The sequence below is a fragment of the Thermobia domestica genome, chromosome 13, assembly GCF_964235325.1.
Source record: "Thermobia domestica chromosome 13, izTheDome1.hap1.1, whole genome shotgun sequence".
Taxonomy (NCBI): Eukaryota; Metazoa; Arthropoda; class Insecta; order Zygentoma; family Lepismatidae; genus Thermobia; species Thermobia domestica.
In genome coordinates, this window is record NC_137466.1 from 190,997,380 (window position 1) to 191,018,549 (window position 21,170).

General features: G+C 32.7%; 1 protein-coding gene across 2 annotated transcripts in view; it reads right to left on the minus strand.

Annotated features, from left to right (window-relative positions):
- Positions 1-11,289, minus strand: part of LOC145668881 (caspase-8-like) — a 31,128-nt gene extending 19,839 nt beyond the window's left edge. Inside the window, exon 1 of one of the 2 annotated variants that reach the window (XM_081737140.1) lies at positions 11,073-11,289. The gene's annotated coding sequence lies outside the window, so the exon portion shown is untranslated. Of the gene's footprint in view, positions 1-10,888; positions 11,041-11,072 lie in introns of those variants that run through there. The other variant, XM_081737141.1, reaches the window with a different exon arrangement.
- Positions 11,290-21,170: the final 9,881 nt, after the last annotated feature.

The following is a 21,170-nucleotide window of genomic DNA, read 5'->3' on the forward strand; positions in this document are numbered from 1 at the left end:
GGCAAGGCGACGCAGCAATTAGTATAAATCAATAAAATAAGAAAAACGTTCAAAAAAAAAAAAAAAAAATGGAGAAGGTTTGAACGCTAGACCCCGAGATTATTAGCATTTTAAACCTTTAACGTGAGGGTAAGGCTATCGATCTGCTCTCGCCGTTGTATTCGGAAAATTAAGTCGTTCCTTCTCTAGCTTCCCCCCCCCCCCCCAATTCCTTATAACCTTCACATTATCGCGCGTAAAAATGCAACAGCTCCAAAAACACGCGTACTGCTGTAAACAATCATCTTTGAAATTTCAGAACTATTTTATGATGTAATTTTGAATTTTTTAAAAAACTTTCTGTTTTATTGTTTCACTTTTCAACTTGCAATACAAAAAACTGAACATATTGTACAACAATGAAGGGTGGGGGAGATATACAAAAATGATCGAAAATGACCAAATATTAGTGTCGAATCTACAGTTTTCGGGGTCGCTGAGTTGAACAGTAAAAGTTCCGATCCTGTTTATATCCAAATTCAGCCCCGCAACTTGGGGAGGGGAGAATAAAAATGATCGAAAATGACCAATATCAGTGTCGAATATATAGTTTAGGGGTCGCTGAGATGAACAGTGACACTTCCGATGCCGCGCCCCGCAACATGGGGGAAGAGGGATCATCGAAAATGACCGATATTAGTGCCGAATCCATAGTTTACGGGGTCGCTGAGATGAACAATGAAATTTCCGATGAAGTTTAAACCCAAATTTAGCTACGCAGCATGGGCTAGGAGGAGGAAGAAGAAAAGTAAAAATGATATAAAATGATCGACATAAGAGAGCACTTTAGTAATAGTAAAAAGTGACTGGCTAACGGAACATACAACTATTTTTTCTTAATTTAATCTAGCGAAACGGGTAATTGATGTTAGTGCATATACAGGGTGTTCAAAACAACACCGACAACCTTTGGGAGGTGATTCCTGACACCAAGATAAAACAAAAAGTATGATCCAACCTGGGTGCACAAATGTCTCCTTTTGGAGTTATAGGCTTCCGAAAACATGAAAAAATGAACTTTAAAGGTTCATAGCACCAAAACTATGGGACCTACCGTAGTCGGGTCAAGACTTCAGTTAGGAACTAATACGTGCCCTATCCAAAAATCCATGTTTCAGAATCCTAAGGTACTCACGCGACAACTTTTATAGAGGGAGTTTGGATACGGGAATATAATTTGAAGTACTCACCAACTACCTCTATAAAAATTGTTGCGGAAGTACTGCAGGATTCTGAAACATGGATTTTTGGATAGGACACATACTAGTTCCTAAGTGAAGTCTTGACCCGACTACGGTAGGTAAAATAGTTTTGGAGCTATGAACCTTTAAAGTTCAATTCTTTTTTTTCGGCCGCCTATAACTCCAAAGGGAAGCATTTGTGCACCCAGGTTGGTCTATACTTTTGTTTTATTTCGGTATCAGGAATCACTTCCCAAACGTTGTCAGTGTTGTTTTGAAACACCCTGTAGGTAGAGACAATAATGGCCCAGGAATCTAGCCCTTCTTCTATTTATTATTATAAAAATACAAAATAGTCTTTTTGTTTTACAAAGTTAATATATCAGACTCTCCTTTATGACCAAGGCTGAGCAACATAACGTTTCATACGGGAACCCCTTCGCCCATGGCAGCCTTGTAGCGACTCCAGGTTATAGTTCTAGGAAACCTCCTCGGCTCATGGCAGCCTCGTGAGGTATGGTTGTGTTGAGGAACCCTTTTCGCTTCAGAGCAGCCTCCAGGGATGTTAAGATAGGTAGAGCCCCTTAGTCCAGTGCGACCTGCAGAGCTGTAGTGGGTTGGCGATCAGTGGTCAACCTCTTTTATAGACCCTCTTCAGATGGTTCGTCCGCTTTCGGTTCCCATCGTGTTGGTCTTCGTGTCTTCCTGTTCAGTGTGTCGTCTGCTTGTTTATAAACGTTTGCACGTGTCGTCTGTAAACATGTGCTCATATTGTGATGTGGGAATCCTTATAATATATATATATATATATATATATATATATATATATATATATATATATATATATATATATATATATATATATAACGAAAGTTATGTGATATATATATATAATTTGCCTAACCTAACCAGAGGGGGTTTAATCATCTTCTTAATTCTTTATTAAGCCAGAGAAATTTAGAAGTTTGGAAAAGTTGTTTCGTTTTACCCTCTTACTCTTGACCAATTTTAACCACAACTATAAGCATACCTTTAAGAAAATATACATGTATATTATTTTATCAAAATAGAACTTTTTTTTTTTACGTAATTTATACTGGGAAACGGTTTTTGTATATAATGAAATCTTAGAGTTTTACGTCCCACGGTTATGCCGGCTAGGCTACAGCAGACGGTAATGATGAGAAATGAATGAAATGGTGGAATGAAGAAAGTGGGAGGAAACGGGAGAAGCGAGAAAACCCACGTACACGGTGTTTGTCCACCACAAAGTTCACATGGTGGGGGCTGGGGTCGAACTCGGGAGGTTTCTGCATGTGTATGCAAAGTTCGAACGTGCGGTGGATTTAAACTCCAATCACGGTAATTACTGAAACACGTTCTGCTTACTTCGCATAGGCACGGGATCATGGTGACAGACATGACCGAAACACAGTGAAAACGAAATCCTAAATAGGGATATCGCTTGTGGTGTAAGGTAGCCAATCAACAGGTGATTTTCGAACACTGGAGAAAAATACATACCAAATGTCATTACAATCAGATAAGGTTTACACGACTTATCGTGAAACAGGATAGATATATATATACAAATGCCGGGTAAGTTAAATGGTAGAAGCTTACAACAATTACTGAAACAGAGAAATGCTAGGATGAAATCTTTTTCAGATTAGATACTTTCCTAGAATACGGTAACAAAGAATAATGTAGACTCATCAATGTAAGAAGGAAATATAGGTAAAAATATTAACGAATGCACGAATAATGAAGAAAATTGGGTGAAAAAAAGTACCTGATGAAGATGGTGATATACAGAAAATAATTACAAAGAGGAATAGAAATAGCTCTAGGACACTGTCAAGAAGAAACTATTTTGAAGAAATAGCAGAAGAAGAAATAATTGAAATAAAAGTAAGATTGCATATGATCGGCGGTATGAAAGGGAATATTATGACGTCAATACAATAAATAAATAAATAAATAAAATAAAATAAAATAACCAGAAACTATAGCACCAGAGAATTTAGTATGTACAGAATATGCCTGCCTGCAAATGAAACCTGTTTTCTCCTTATGAACCCATACCTCGAAATCGATCGTTTACATTAGTCTTAAGAGTACATTAACTACATAAATCGATGTCCAATGATTATACAGTATTATACCTGGCGGATCATATACTGACATATCTATTTAGAAGTGCCTTGATCGTATTAGTTGCATACTTCAAGGGAAACTGAAGGTCAACCCTCCCGCTGGAAGCTGTCCGCCAAACCCTCTCATTCCCATCTCGGAATTTGAAGACTTCGAAATTGCAATAGTAATCAACGAGAGTTTTGTCTATCAAAGATTCAGTTTTTTCTTTCCCCAATAGCAACTACAGCTAATCCCTATAAGACAATTGCAGGAAAGCATTCGTCAACTTTTAAAGACACATTTCATTAAAAAATAAATAAATAAATAAATAAATAAATAAAATAAAATAAAGTCGTCCTTTCGCGCTATTTCTCATATTTCTCGCTATTCAAATATGCTTTAAAATTTCAATGACATACTAGTGATGGAGTACGGACAATTTGCCACTAGTCTTCATAGAGAGAGAGAATTTACCAGCACAGCTGTCCCTCAACTTACCATTTATTACGTTAACCCTCGCCAACTTTTCAACATGACAATAATGGCCTTCTGAATGGGTTAGGTTAAGATAGCTTCGTTTAGGCTAGTTTACGTTAGGCTTAGTTTTGTTCTATTCTATTCTATTCAACCTTTGCGGTATTACAGCATTAGAGTGGCAGCTGCATAGGAATGTCGACTTTACCAATGATACTCTTCTTGAATTATAATGGATTCAATTGTTACAGTAGAGACTGAGATACTGATAAAGAACAGTCCATCATAAAATGACAATTTTACAGTTAAAATGAGTAAGTGCATAAGGCCCTACTAGGTTTAAAATGAATAAGTGCACATCCCAAAGACGACTGTGTAACATACTAATTTCCACCGGCGGAATATTTATGCACGATGCAGAAAACCTGTATTTTATGTTTACAAGTATGTTAAATGAAATCTTTCAGTTTAACGTCCCACGATTATGGCCTTTAGGAGACGGATGATTAAGACAAGTGAATGATGGAAGAACTGGTGGAATGAGATTGTGGAAGGAAAGGGAGTCCCGTGAGAAAACCCACGGACAAAATGTTGTCCACCACAATCTTACTTGAGTAGGAATTTACCGTGCTCCTCTTTACAAATATAGTGTTTCTACCGTGAAACCATTACAAGTGCTCTAATTAACTATTATGCGATATCAAGTGTTGGCAAGTTTTTACTAGGGATGTACCGATACCACTGTTTCACCGATACTGAAGAGGCCGATACTGTCGACACCGATACTTTCGTACATATTTCTTATATATTATTAGAAATTTTCAGAATATTGAAATGATCAACATTGTAATAGCGTATGTTAGAAATAAGGCCAAAATCTCACATATAAAAACAGAAAGTAGAATTTCATATTAGGTTCCACACACACAAAAATATACTTCCTGTTGTAAAAACTATGAATTCCGAAAAGCGAACTGGAGATTAAGAAATAGTTCATAACAATGCATAAAACTTCAAAATATCTTGTAGAAAATTTTCACTGATTAAGAACAATTAGTTCTTAAGTTAATAAATAGTTTAAGCGTTTTTGACTTCGCTTAAATAACCCTCTTATTTTTTAATGATGTACACACCAACACCTGGCTCAACACGCATAATTATGTACTACTAAAAATTTGTAACGGTAGTATCTGTTTGCATTATATGTATGTAATAGAGACTACTAAATACAATGTAACTATCAAAGTACATTATCACTCTAAATACCAATCACTGACTCTTAGAATTAAGTTTACACTATATAAGTATTTGCTGCTTTTTAGTTTATTTTATGTGAGCTGGATTAATTAAGGATCGATCATCACTTTAAGGAAATTTGTAACACATCCGTCTCGCATAAAAAACTATATTATAAAAAAAAAAAAAAAAAAAAAAAAAAAAAAGATATACGAAAAACCTAATGAAAATTTTCATCCAATTCTGAAATTAATGTTATTGTAAAACATTATAGATGTATGTAAATGCAAAGTGTTACAAGCCACTTGATTGTTACTGTATGACTTTCAAATAGTAACATAAAAAATAATAAGAAGTAAATTGTATATTCTATTCAAATTTTGTAGAACGTTAGTAAAAATGCAAATTAAAAAAGCCTATTTCAAAAGTTTCATTCATTTGTAGTAGTTTCGAAATATTTGAACACAATTTAGTAATTTGCGATATCACTTGTTACATTAACTCTTATTTTCTAGTAGTTAAAATTCTGTAAACGCAAATCACAATGAAGAAACACAAATGCTTCAGCTGTATCTGGTTTCATTCTACTTCTTAAATTAACGTATATATATGTCCACTAATACTAAAGAGACGTTCACATTCACCTGATGATGGGGGAGCACTGAAATATTTCTCCACTAGTTGTACAAGTAAAGGAAAACTATTTGCATGATGTTTTCACCACGACAGAGGATCATCATTTCTTGGGTCTGCTATCCTGAATGAAGACCTTTGGCTTTTCTTCACCACTATTTTGGCATGGAGGGACTAAAAATACCAGTTGAATACGAGTAGTGCAAATGAAAGGCGTACACATACAAAAAGAAATCGATGAAGTATAAGTGTCAGTGTTAATATCAAAGAAATTGAAAATAGCTCGAAAAATATATCGGTAAATATCTGTGTTCATTTGCTGATACCGATACTTCCAAAAGTGGCCGATATCACAGATACCGATATATCCCTTAGTTTCTACTTTGTCTTTCACTTCGATTCAGTGATTTGATTTTTTGGTTCCGGTTTTGAGAACGTATCTACTCTACTAGGTTCGTTACTGTTATCGTTGTAGATGTGACATACTGCTCTCTTCCTCTTAGAATTGCGCTGGTTGCTTTGTTGTTACTTGTGCTTCCGTGGTAGCACATATCTAATGGGTTGGATTTACTTTTGAATTTATATAGGTTCTGAACATAAATGCATGACAATTAAGTAAACTGTTACATTCTTTTCTTCAGTGTAGGTTTACTACAGCTCAATACAAGCTGTAGTAAATGTGAAAAAGTGTATAAATTATTATGTACAGTACGAGGTGATTGTGTCAAAGTGAAAAAGTGAACAGGAACTATGTATGCTACAATCGAAAGTGTTCACGATACTTAAAGTAATTATCTGTTGGGAATGAAAGCTTGACGGATAAGTCTGGTAAGAGGAAACTTAATAAAGGAACGCGTGTCGATGGACAGTGAGTGTTTGTGGTCTGAAGCGTGGCAACCCTGAACTTTTCTTTTTACTGTTGTGGATCCAGGTAAAGATGCTTTGCTACCTAGGGGAGAACACAAAATGGTTTATGAGTTAGGAAATTAGAAAGAAAATATGATCAAACTACCCGCTGGCACAGAGAAGAAAATTATAAAAATTGGGAAAAAATCACAGAAAAAACAATTAAAGAAAAAGCGCAGGAAAAGTGGTATGAAGATGTTGTCAAGAAGAGCAATTTGAAAGGAATATACACATATAAAAAGCGTAATGAGAAAGTAAATTATATGAACAATGATTTCCGAAGCATTTTACTTTTCAAAGCCAGGTCAGGGAGCCTTGGAACAGGGGTAAAGTTGAAAAAATTTAAAGAAGTGAACGAAAAATGTCAACTTTGTTTTAAAGAAGATGAAACACTAGAACACTTATTGTTAAAATGTGAAGAAACCCTAAAAATAAGGGAAACATGGAAATGGAACGATGACATGAAAAAGAAAGGAAATTTGGTTAAATTAGCTCGGAGGCTAGGTTTTAATGTAAATGGAAGGGAACTAAGTGAGAAAGAAATTGAAAAAACCAAAGAACTTCTTGATTTTTGGTGGAAAAAGAAAATGGAAAACGTTAAATGAAAAAAGAGCAGTACTTTTTTTTCACTATTTTTTTTTTTTTTTTTTTTTTTTTTCAGGAACCAAACTTCCGAAGAGAAGGAAAGAAAATACCTTGAACCTCATGTGCTCCAGATTCAGTTTTGCAACTGATTAGATGTTCATGCCGGAAGAAGAGGTGTAGTCCACTCGTAAATGATTCTTATACAATCTACCATGTACTGAAATGTGCGAGTGAGATAGAAGCGAAGAACTTGGTGATAATTACTCACATATGATGCCTGAAAATATCGACTCCAACATGGAAGACAATTCCGCACAGTAACGATTTTCTCAAAATTATACAGAAATGGCCTTAAGGTGTGTTTTAAAAAAAAATATCATGATAATAGTAATTAAAATACTAATGTCCAGATATAACTGTAGAAATAATTTCTATGACAAAATGTGTCATTCCTCAAGTTAATTGATATAATTATAATTATAATGCTTACAAATATACTGCTTAAAATTTTACCAAATCTCTTTTATTTCTTTGCTCGAAAACTATTGATTTTATCACAAAATTTTAAATCTTTTTTCTCTTAAGTATTAGCTTTTATGTGAAGTCCAGTACAGGAAAGTCAGATAAAAATTAACTGTTTAACAATGAAATATATATATATATATATATATATATATATATATATATATATATATATATATATATATATATATATATATATATATATATATGAAACTAGAAAAATAGCGCCAAAAATAGATTTCGTCATTTATCTCGGAAACTACTGGTTTTACGTCAAAAGTGTACACAACCATTTCTATTCGTCTCAGCAGTATCTTTCAAATGAGCTATGTTCCATCAAAATCGGACAAAAAGTAACAGAGCTACAGTTTTAATTGGCGGTCATTTTCATGACGTCACCAATAACTGCATCAGAATATGAAGTGCCACCATGAAAATTATTAATGTACGCAATGTTTATGACCAAATAAAACTATCGCCAGCATTTTTGCACTAAACCTGCCACGGAAGCCCTTTTTCCTACATATGCTCCCCTACTAAATAACTCAATGTGCTAAGATATCAATTTCAACGAGCTGCGCCCATATGTTTCTGTTGTATGGTTGTTTGTGTTATTGTGTTTTCAATCCGAGAGAAAGGTATGCTCTGTACATATATTAAACATACTGTAGTATTTTTCTGTAGTGCTGCATATTGTTATGATTACTATGCGTTATTTAAAAGCAGCTATCGTGCCATTGCTTATTAAAATTTTACAATCAAGTAATACTAGAAATCCTATTCTAAAAATACACCAATCACACTTATCTTTTGTAAGTTGGCCAATATAGACAGGTTTCACTATATTATCAATTTGTACGTAACTATCTCGACACCTGCAAGGGGACAAGGTTCTAGATTACTGGCCCCCCCCTTCCCATTGAGCAGTAATAAAGACTGAAAACAACGTGCCTTGCGGGGCTCTAACCCGCCTTCACTCGCCAACGCTCGCTCGACAATACTGTATAAGTTAAATGTATAAACTTTAGTACAGAAAGAAACCTACCCAGCTACTAATCTACATGGGGGACCAGTAATCTAGAACCTTTCCCTGCAAGGGCAGTAACAGTACAAAACGTATTACGGAATAATTTGAAGCACGATATATATATATATAATTTGACAGACTATTCCCCCGAACTAAACGGTAACCAAAATGACCAGACAGTTACGCCGAATAGCCTGCTGTAAGTTGCACTGTTTACACTTAAAAAATGGGGGTTAAGTGCCAGAGAGTAGTTCAAAAAATAAGTCTACAGAAAAAAAGGCCTACGCTTAGCAGCAGGTCTTTTTTTTTTTCTAAACACTGTTACAATTTTGGTAATTTCTGTTCATATCAGGTTAATTTAGGTTAGTTCATGTTATATTATGTTAGTGTAGGGTCCAGCATAATCTTCCAAAAAAATGATAAAATATTTCTACTAATATTAAGTTAGTTTGGGTTAATTTAGATTAGTTTAGGTTAGGTTAGATTTGGTCATGTTACGTCTAAGTACTTGCATCATCCATACCTCCTGTAAATTTTGTGCTTTTATTTCTTTCGTGCTTCTGGATCCCTTCTGCTAAACATACTCCGAAAAAAAAAAAAATGTGAATTGGTTATTTTTTCGTGAAACTGACGCTAACTAACCAAGTTTAATGTGGTATTTTGAAATGTGGAAAGCTGCGTGTTTTTGGTATTATTTTAAATGAAGGCATGGTCACGTCAGACATTAAGAGTGTAATGAAGAAATTATTTCCCCATATTCAAATTTCAATTTTGAGTTTTATAAGAAAGTATGTTGGTAAAGAAGAGTTCTTACGTTTTGTGCAGAGGAACGGATTACTGAAATTGAGCAGGAAGTATAGCAAATTTGTAGGAAGACACTGGAAATAAAAGAACAGCTACATATTCAAAGGCGAACACTATATTGATATGTATGTGTAGGGGGGGGGGGGGAAGCACATGGAAGGTTCTTTATCAGGGTACTTATTCAACTCCTCTAATACAAACGAGTCAGGTTTCCATAGTTTCCCGAAGGCAGTTTCGGCATTTTACAAACCGTCAAGTTCACTAATAGCAGTCGATGCGTCAAGAAAGGAACTAACCTAACACTCATAGCGACACTCTCGTTTACGCGCATACCCACCGTCGATGAAGCGCCTGTTTCCTTGGGGTAACCTTTTCGCTACTGCTCGGCCCCTCTTCTGAGCACCTGCCCTGACTCGGTTAGATTGCATTCGTGCTTTAAAGTAGCCCTTGGCAGTTTATTTTTCTTTCTTTTTTTTTTTTTAACACTAGTTTTTATGCCGTAAATACGGACGCAGTATTTACACGCAAAACGATTAAGTTCTCTTAAAATGAATGTACACTAAAAAAATTCTTGGGAAAAATTTTCTAAGGTAGTTACAGTGAATGTCTTGATAAAAGACAAAATTTTAACGTTTGTGAAGCCTGAAAATATTTGACCAACTCTTTGCCGCAACGACCAAAAATCATAGTAAATAACACTTGCTGATAGCGTATTTTTAAAGTACTGTGATAATAGTGAATGGTAACAAATATTTTAAGTTTGTGACACTACATGAGGATAGATTTTAGTTTTTCCCCCCAATCTTACAAATATAAGATCTCCAGTGTTACTTACTTCACAAAATATAGCTGAGCGAACGAAGGCGGTCAGAAGCCCAACAGGGCTCGTTGTTTTCTACCTTTATCACAATTTTGACAAAAACAAAGTACTCGGTTATGGAGCCATGAAACAAGTTGGTAAATTCTAAATGCCATCCCTAAATGGAATCTTTCAGTTTAACGTTAAATAATTACGTCCTTTAGGCAAAGGGAGACGGATGATTAAGGCTTGGAATGAGAATGTGAGATAAAACTAGAATATCTCGAGAAAACTCACGGACACGATGCTGTCCACTACAAACAGCCGGGGATCGAAGCTGGGGCCCCCTGCACCAGAGGCAAGCGCTCTACCACTGAACCACCGTGTCCCCTCGTAAAACACAACACATATATATATATATATATATATATATATATATATATATATATATATATATATATATATATATACATAAGCACAGGTTTGAAATTCAGCTGGCAGCCATTCTAATCTTGGTTATTACACTTTATGGTTTCGTTCACTTACCTTTTAGTACATTAGATTGTTGTGACGGGACTTATCGAAACTTAACCTCATATCGCTGCTAGTTTCTTGATGCTGTAAATTATAACTGTAAACACTTCCCTCTATCTCGTCTTGTAATATTATTTTCGTTAGTTCTTCCAAACTGACTTACCTTTTGACTGTTAATGTATGATCATATACTTACTCAAGTTACAGCAACTACGGGGAAAAACCGTTCATCGATTTCTTTTCCAGGATAGCTTGTCACATGTAACTCTTCTTTCGATTAGTCACCTTGCTACTATATTTTTCAGCCATTATTTCTTTATAGTAATGTTAATATTAATTTGCAGCTAAAACATAAAAATATGAACTACTGAAAACATTTTTTCCACAACACTAAACACACCATTAATGTTGGTATCAGTGTTGCCAACAAGTTGATACAAAAAGTCGCTAAATAGGACATGAAATGACTTCAATTTTGGATGAAAAGTCGCAAAAACAATTTTCGTAGAATTTTCTCTCTTTCATACATACATATCTATCTATCTATCTATCTAAAAGTTATGGTGGCGGGTCCAGGATATAATCAAGGGAGGGGCTAAACCATAGTTTGCCGCTTTATTAAGTGTAAAAAGGATTGAAGTCCATTTTATCCAGTGTATACCTAAGAGTCAACGGGGCTATAGCCCCCCTTGAATCCGCCCGTATATATATATATATATATATATATATATATATATATATATATATATATATATATATATGTGTGTGTGTGTGTGTGTGTGTGTAAGATACATGATCAATTCAAGCTATAGTACTATCTACGCTACAAGAACGTATATGAGAGTCTCATATATATAACTAACAATACTTTCAGTTTTATATATTTTTAACTTTATGATCAATTTTGCTCCAACGAAATCAAAAATGAGTTTAGAAAAACGAGAAAATTAAACGTATAGAAAAATCTTACACACTTTACGCTCCTACAGATAATCTGTTTACTATCGGTAATGTATTATTTGTGCATCTAAACGGAAGCTCTGTGAACTAAAGGACATTAAAAGCTGGAGTTGGTCCCCGTTACAAGGCAAGAAATAACAGCAATCAAAGCGGGAATTTAGCCATAAATGTTATGAACTTTCCCAGCTTGGATGTATGGTTATTTGCTTGGTAGGAAAAGAATTAATGGAAAGTTGTGTGAATTAAGATTTTTGATTGGAAGATAGAACTTTGTTTCATGGTATGTAGCTTGCATATAAATGCTGATTAAATTTTGCCAAATTATATACACAGTATTCAAACTTGAAAAGCTGTTTACTGTATTATATGATATCAACGTAATATTATCAGGAACAACTACAAATTAACTTTATTATTTCTTATTAGAAATATTTTATCAGAACTGATAAATATATTTGAAAATAAGATTGAAGATGGATAATTATGTTTGAATTTAGCAACGATTAATATTCGGAAACTATAGTGATTAAAGTTTTAAATATGTTTTATGGCATTTTCGTTGATTATTACTTTTTGTAGCATAAGTTGCATAAAATTTAGGATAAATTAGGTCGTTTCGACTATTTGATTGTAGATATTACAGTATGATTAGAATTTATTTTGTATTTCAATTATACTTATGCTTTTGATGGTAATGGAAAAATTATAAATCTGCTGCTACTAACCTATGACTAAATAATACAGAGCTAACACCAGTATTGACAAATAATTCGCATGCCTGTAATAAATCAAAGAAATGGATGGTACAAAGCAAAGAAAGAGTGTATGGTATAAGGACATCAGTATACAACGAAACAAATAATTGTCAGAGAATGGATAATCTAGTATTACATTTTTTAATGTATCATCATATACTACAAATTTAGCACCCTTAAAAATCAATAGTTTCGCTTTCTGTTGAATTCTCTGAATAGTGTTAAGTTAATTTCAAACATCACATTACAATATATGAAATATTTCATTTCCACTCTACTCTCGAGATGTCTCTCCCTACAATTTTATATTTCTCTTCATATATGACGTGGCTTCGTAAGTAAACGTTCCATGTTGCTTAGATATAAAAAATATTGTTTGCATCGTTTCATAAAGTTCAAACTTCCTTTCCTGTAAGTTCTAATCGATGTGTTAACACTAACAAAGTGTATTTCTAATTGTGTCTGAATAATATTTAGTTTATAGTAGTTTAACATATTAACTAACTATGGTCTGTGAAACCCTGAGGTTCAGTGCCGTGATCATAAAAAAAGCTCTCTGTCGTTCCGTCGAATTGTGTCCAGAGCCATCTAGATTCAGTTTATACTTTGTCTTCCTATTTCTATGCGACCCGTCTTAACGTAGTCCTCCCACCTGCTCTCTGGTCTTTTTAATGGTCGTTTTCCAATTAAATTTTCAGTTAGAATTTTGAAAACATTTGTACTTTCTTCCATTCTGAATACATGATCTGATCACCTGAGTCTCCTAGCTTGGTAAACCTAGCGCTGTTTGGTGAACGATATAAATTCTGCAGTTCATCATCATTATGAAATTTCCGGCCTTCCCCATTTCTCATTCCTCTTGCATCCAAAAATTCGTCTTAGGATCTTGTTCTCAAATACTTTCAGTCTATGTTCATCCCTCAGAGTAAGTGCCTTTGTTTCGCAAGTATACAAGACAATAATAATGATTATCGTTATATATATTTTAAGTTTTAAATTCCTCCTGAAAATTCATGGCAACACATTCTGAATTGAATAGTATCACGAATTCTCTAGTTTTAGTCTACATTTAATTTCCCCATGAATATGTTTTTGGTCTGTTAATATTGGCAAATAATATTTGAGCTATCCCTTTCTCGAAAAGTATTATTTGATATTTTAATGCATTATCATAATTTACAGTATTTTAATCCTAACGGACTTCTATATATTTCATTTCCACTGCATTTACTTCTAGACCTATGTTCCTGCAGCATTTAGTAAGTTCTCTGAAGTTTCTGTTATATTCTTATCATCATGTAACGTATTTAGAAGATCACAATGGGTCATAACTTCATAAATACCCTTCAGCTCCAAGCTCTAGTTATTGTTTTTAAATTTCCTTATAGTACATTCCAAACAAAGTTAAATAATAATGATAAGAACTCAACTCCTTGTTTGAATCCTATCTTCATGTAAAACTTCGATGCAGAAAAAAACAAAGTTGCATCATCATGTCGTAGCTAGTGTGTATAACATCATCATGTTGTAGTAATGTGTATACCATTAAAACATCATATCATCAATATCCATACTAAAATATATCAATATCTTCTTCCCGAAGGTATGTAGTGTCTGTTTAATCATTTTAATTGCTTAAGTTGTTGGATAGTAGCACAATAAAATAATAATATATCGGTTAGCTCTAGTGTACAAGGTTCTTAATTCAATATCATGGGTAAAATATTTTGTATTGAATAACATCGTGTCGGTATGGTTTTCCATGAAAGATTAATTTCCTCCTGCATTCTCTTTCCTACATTTGTTTCGTCATCAAGGAGTTGCATTACTCATTCATCTCTCTTAATCTAAAGAATATAGTCATGGACAATAAGTTAAAAGACTATATTTTTGTGGAAGTTAATAGTAAAATGTCATATGCTTCAACTACCAAACAGGATAAAGTGTATAAAAGCTGAAATTCTATCTAAATGAGTTGAAACAAATTTAAAACTACAGCTTTCTGGTAAAAATATACTGTATAAGCATTAATTCTATCCTGAATGTAATTGGTGTATATATATGATTATTCCTTGTTGTATTATCATAAAGTAAAACAAAATACGTAATAAATACGATCTATGTAATCTTAAGTTTGTACCATTACCTTCTGAAGAAAAATCAAAGTGAAAACACATTACGCATGTAACAAACGGTTGAAATCTTAAAAAATGTCAAACGAACAAACATATACGATAACAGATAGTTAATATTGTTCCAAACAACACAAACAGTTTATTTGATAACAAAATGCGAAATATTCAGTATAGCAAACTGATATATGCAAGAAAAAACTTCTAGTAATTCTTCGATAAATACTAGTTGAGCTTTTGCAAATAACTTCTGTTAATGTATATACATGCTATATTTTTAATACTAAATGAAAAATAAATATCTGCATTCTACACAAAAATGAATAATGTCCTCACGTTGTAAGTAATATATCCCTGCGTTTCGTTGTAGTATACAGTAATATGTGCGAAATTTGTAATTTAATGTGTAAGTAGTATCTTAACGTGTAAGAAGAAAAAAACTATTTATAATCTAATGCAATAACATAGATTAAAGTACAAGAGCAAGAATAGAAGAGCAAAACAGTATGTACTGTCCTAGCACACAAACCACAATTTGCTGAAATAAATTTTTCTTTCTACATTAAACATTCAGAAGCAATAGTAAGACTGGTAATATTCATAAATGTCTAATAAGCAAATTGGATGGTATCATATTATCATTTTCATTCAAATGTCACAATGCAATTAAAACATTTGTCACTATAGTGAACAGATACGATCAACAGACGTAACGTAAAACATACCTTACAGAAAAAATAAAAAAATTATCATAATGAAAACAATTATATGCAACTCTTAATGGCAATATAGTCTCAAAACTGCCATGTAAAATGAAAGTACGCCTATAGTTTTCTAATAATTGGATAATTCTTTGTAGACCCTATGTGTTGAAACTATGAAAAATCCTACATTGTGTTAATTAAAATACATTTATTCGAACATTTATAAATGAACATAACAGTCATTCATTCACAAACATTGTATTGGGAGGATTTCAAACCTTCAGATTAATTAATACTGTAAATGTCATAATCTATAATACAACTAAATTAGCATGTAATTCATCAGTAGTGAAAATAGTCTATAATTTTGTCTGTAATCAATATTCAATAAAAAATACTTAATGTTCCTATTGTATAAAGATACAAAAGAGTCTTCATGAGTTAGGATATTAAGATATTTTCTCATCCATCATATTTTCCTGATATATCTCCACATCCAGAACTCGACTTTCATCAATATACTATTACCAATTAGTTGTAAATATTCCTTATGACACGTAAAACTTCCTGTATTTTTTTAAAAAAAGAAACTACCGATCTATAAAGATACACTGATCTTCAGAACAAGAAACTTAATTCATATTCGTAAAAGTTATCCTTAGTGTTTTGTTTATTCAATACTAATGTGTGTTTGTATCTATTGTCATATTACATATAGTTTCCACTCAAATAAAAATATAAAATTCTCACTATGATTGTTCAATTCTTTGTTATCAGCTCATGAATTAAACCAATAATTTCAATTTACCTGCATTTATACAATTATATTTATCTTATCAGATTTCTTTAACAAATGAAAACGTCTACAATAACCACTTGATATAAACAGCAAGATAAATGGTTGATAAAGTTGTGTAAAACAAATATATAATGCATATCCAGTAGTATTTATTTATTTATTTATTAGTTATTCAAAATAGACTTTTACTATGAAAGCAAACAGTCGTTGTCTGTCAGTCATGAATCTAGTAATTTAAACACAATGTAGTACATGTTAATGGGATACGGTGTCTCGTATTTAATGTTTATGTATCTTGTTACTATGCAATCATTTTTAGAGATACTTACGATTTAATAAATAAATATTTTTCGAGTAAAACAATTCAATCTGACGTTCATGCATTTGAAAGGTCAAATAAGTCAATAGTTGACGCTAGTTGCGCTGCCTCCTATCTAACCTGAATAATCTTGGTATTATACTAATTAAATATCAATCCTTAAATGTAATCATTTATATCTTATTATAAAAGCAAACAAATCAGTCTGACATTCACTCGTTTTAATAAATCAAATAAGTCAATAGTTGTCGCTAGTTGCGCTGCCTTGTATCTAACATATATAAATCTCGGTATTGTACTAATCAAAATATACAATTTTAATGCAAACCAAATATATCTTATAATAAAAATAAACAAATCAGTCTGACATTCACACATTTTAATAATTCAATTAACTTAGTAGCTGTCGCTGGTTGTATTGCCTTCTATCTAACATATATAGATTTCAATATTGTACTAATCAAAATACCAATCCCTAAATGTAAACCTGCTATATCGCATTATAAAAGCATACAAATCAGTCTGACATTCACGCGTTTTAATAAATCAAATAAGTCAATAGTTGTCGCTAGTTGCGCTGCCTCCTATCTAACATTAATAAGTGACCAATGCAGTAAACAAAAGCGCCTCCATAAATGTAAACCAAATATATCTTATTAAAAAAGCAAAACATAGTCGTCTGTCAATCATACTTAAATAGCTTTAAACAAAATAATAGCTGTCACTAGTTGTGCTGGCTCGGCTATCTATTAAAATAAATGTCAGTAATGTACTCTTCAGCTAGCATTACATAAAATTGCAACCCATTTATATTATAATATAAAAACATTTCATGTCAGTCTGTCAGTTATGATCTACTAATTCAAATAGGTTAATACTTGTCACTAGCTGCGCTGTCTATCTATTGTAAATAGATACCTATATTGTGGCAATCAAATACCAATCCTTGATATTATAAACCAAATAGTTCTTATTATGAAATCAATACATAACAATATATCCCTCAAAATCGTAATAATTCATAATCATAGCATTACTTAGTAAAACCTATAATTCCAAGTACATAATAAGTCTCTATCGTATATTTTTGCTGTTATCAACTCAAAAAATTAAAAAAAACTCTCTCCAAATGGATCATAATATTGGTCATAGTTAACGCTGTTACTTGATTCCAACCAGGCAAATCTAAATGCTATTTATAACTATGCCCTTTATAGATGATTAAAGGAATCATTATTACAAAGTATTTATAAAATAAGGTACTTCTATCTGCTAATTGCAATACAAATATATTAAAGTTCTATAGATAGCATATCTCCAATCAAGTATAATAGCTGTCATTAGTGTGTAGGACCAATTATCTACGTTCTTGAGACTTGGAAAGCATCCAGTTCTTAAAAGAAAAGTAGTAATTTCAAACCTACAAACTATAGTCTGAATTTGTGTTCCTAGTAAGTCGTAGTTAAAGTATTAGTTATCAATACTTCATACTTGATATAGGAGTATATTTGAAATACAAAATAAATTCTAATCATACTGTAATATCTACAATCAAATAGTCACAATAACCTAATTTATCCTAAAATGTATCCAACATATGCTACAAAAAAGTAATAATCAATGAAAGTGCCATATTTAAACCTTCAATCACTATAGTTTCCGAATATTAATCGTTGGTAAATTCAAACATAGCTCTCTGTCTTTAATCTTATTTTCAAATATATTTATCATCTCTGATAAAATATTTCTAATAAGGAACAATAAAGTTGATCTGTAGTTGTTCCTGATAATATTACGTTGATATCATATAATACAGTAAACAGCTTTTCAAGTTTGAATACTGTGTATATAATTCGACAAAATTTAATCAGCATTTATATGCAAGCTACATACCATGAAACAAAGTTCTATCTTCCAATCAAAAATCTTAATTCACACAATTTTCCATGATTTCTTTTCCTACCAAGCAAATAACCATATATCCATTATCCCAATAATAAAATATCAATCGTTGCAGCAATCATACAGTAATATCCTGTACTTATTCTGTATCTCTATACAAAAATAATCTCCTAAACAACTAGGGATGCGAACGAGACGAGTCAAGACAGGATTTTCCTGACAAAATTCGAGTCGAGACATGGCTCTTCCAATAGAGAAATATACATTTTTCGAGTCGAGACATCACTTTTACAGCACATTTTCGAGACGAGACAGCTACAAATCTTGTCTCGTGCGCATCCCTATAAACAACCTACTTCTGCAAAATACAAGCGCGGTATTCAACCAAATCTTCAAATAGTTGTCCTGCGGGATAACCATCTACAACATAAATATAATACAAGCTATGCCAAATTCTAGTATTCTCTTGTATTGTAAATTTAAATATGTCCACAATATACCAAATAACAGTGGGCTGTATATCCACAACGCATGTCATTGTGTGGATCTCTGATTCCAACTTGAATTAAAAGCCATGTCAAAAACTCTATCAACTTCTCATATACTGCGAGAGAAAATATTTTTACGGTAAAAAAATCGAGACACTTAATAAAATTTCGAAACAAAACAATTTTTACCTACCGTCGTTCTGACAAAATGGTTTAAATCTATATAAATCAACTCAAATAAAAGCTTATGTAATAAAAAAATGAAAAAATGAAATGAAATCTTTGAGTTTTACGTCCCACGGTTATGCCGGTTAGGCTAAAGGAGACGGTGATGATGAGAGATGAGTGAAATGGTGGAATGAAGAAAGTGGGAGGAAACGGGAGAGCCCCGAGAAAACCCACGAGCACGGTGTTTGTCCACCACAAAGTTCACTTGTCGGGGGCTGGGATCGAACCCGGGACCCCAAGCACCAGAGGTGAACGCTCTACCACTGAGCCACCGCGCCCCCCTTTATGTAATAAAGTATTGCTGTGCACAATAAAACGAACAATCGGCTAGCGCGTTCATCTCTTAACTAAAAGATTTGTGGTTCAAGCTCCGTTGGGGGGCGCAAGTTTTAATTATTCATAATATATTAATTCATAAGTGTAGTATTCTAGTAATCAACAATCTTAAACTAAAACCTCTCTATAAAACTCCTCAACTAAGATCTTTGCGTATATCAATAATCTTAATACCAAAATCATTCTAACTACTACTTTTCTCGATATATTCCGCAACACTATTTACCACATAAGAAAATAAGTTTCAGCTCTGCAATTATCAGCAATTTCCCAATGAATTCGTTTCAAACAAAGGGATATGCTTTATTCTTACTTATAGGGGGACATACTGCGTAATTGGTAGCGCCAATACTCTTGGTTCAATTCTGAACCATGTATGTTTGTAATGGACAAACACCGTGCATGGGAGATTTTCTCAGAGTTGTCCCGTTTCCTCCTACATTCTCATTCTACCGTTTCATTCATTTCCCATCATCATCGTCTCCTTTACCCTAGCAGACATAATCATAGGACGTTAAACATAGAAATATTAAGTGTTCGGCTGTAACCACTGGGACATGAAATTCTTAATTCAATTCCTGGTGAAAGTATCAAAAATCGGGTAGTTTTGTAATCATTTTTATTCAGTGCACAAATATCTATTTCGTCTACAGTAACAATAATTATCATGCAACAAACTCTTATTCCGTTCAGACGCGGCAACAAGTTTTCCAACTGATCACAAATATAAAGTTTCCTATTATAAAGAAAATAATTCTAATTTCAGAACGTAATCGAAATAAGTCCAATGTAAATCACACCGCTAATGTTAATTTCGTGCAAGCAAAATAGCTTGAAACCAGTGTAAGTTTTAGTAAAATATCTGTGTATTCTTATATCATTCAGACATCCTATAAGGTAGTGCCGATAGTAAATACGAAGTTTAATTAGTAAAATTAACACTTGACTTAATATAATTTCGTAATGTAGCCATTATTTTGAATACAAATTGTATTAATTTGTTATAAAATTCAAGTCTTATACCTTAAATGTATACAAATTAATATGGTATTTTTTTTAAAAAAATGCATCGCTCTTTGTATACTAAATAGAAAAGCACAAGTACCTAACAGAACAAAAAGGATTTAACTTTAAAAAATTCATACACCAAAATACCTAAAATACAGTTTCAGTTTCAAATATAATCATCCTATATATGGAATGGCCTATTCTTATACATACGCAACATGAAATCTAAACAGCACATTAATAGGTTGGTAAACAAGTCTTCTACGCATTTTCAAATTGTTTGTTCGTTGTTACCGATTATATAACTGTTAGGATACACATACATTAAACATTAAAAATCTAAATAACACAATCTCAAAGTAAACTAAAAATCATATGTTCTCCACTATTGGTAATAAAAGTAATTAACTGTATTATACATATCAATTAATTGTAACGTGTAATTTCACATTTAAATAATAGGGCATGCAATAGAAAAACCATCACACTTACATGTTAAGTACTGTCAAGTTTTTCTATATCCAGTTTCATATACTGAAAAACGCAATCACGTATTTATAATAATTTCCTGCAATATACAAAAAACTACCTCTCTCCCAGACCTATATATCGTAACAGATACTAAATATCATGACGAACTAGTAATTCAAGGAGCCTAAGTTT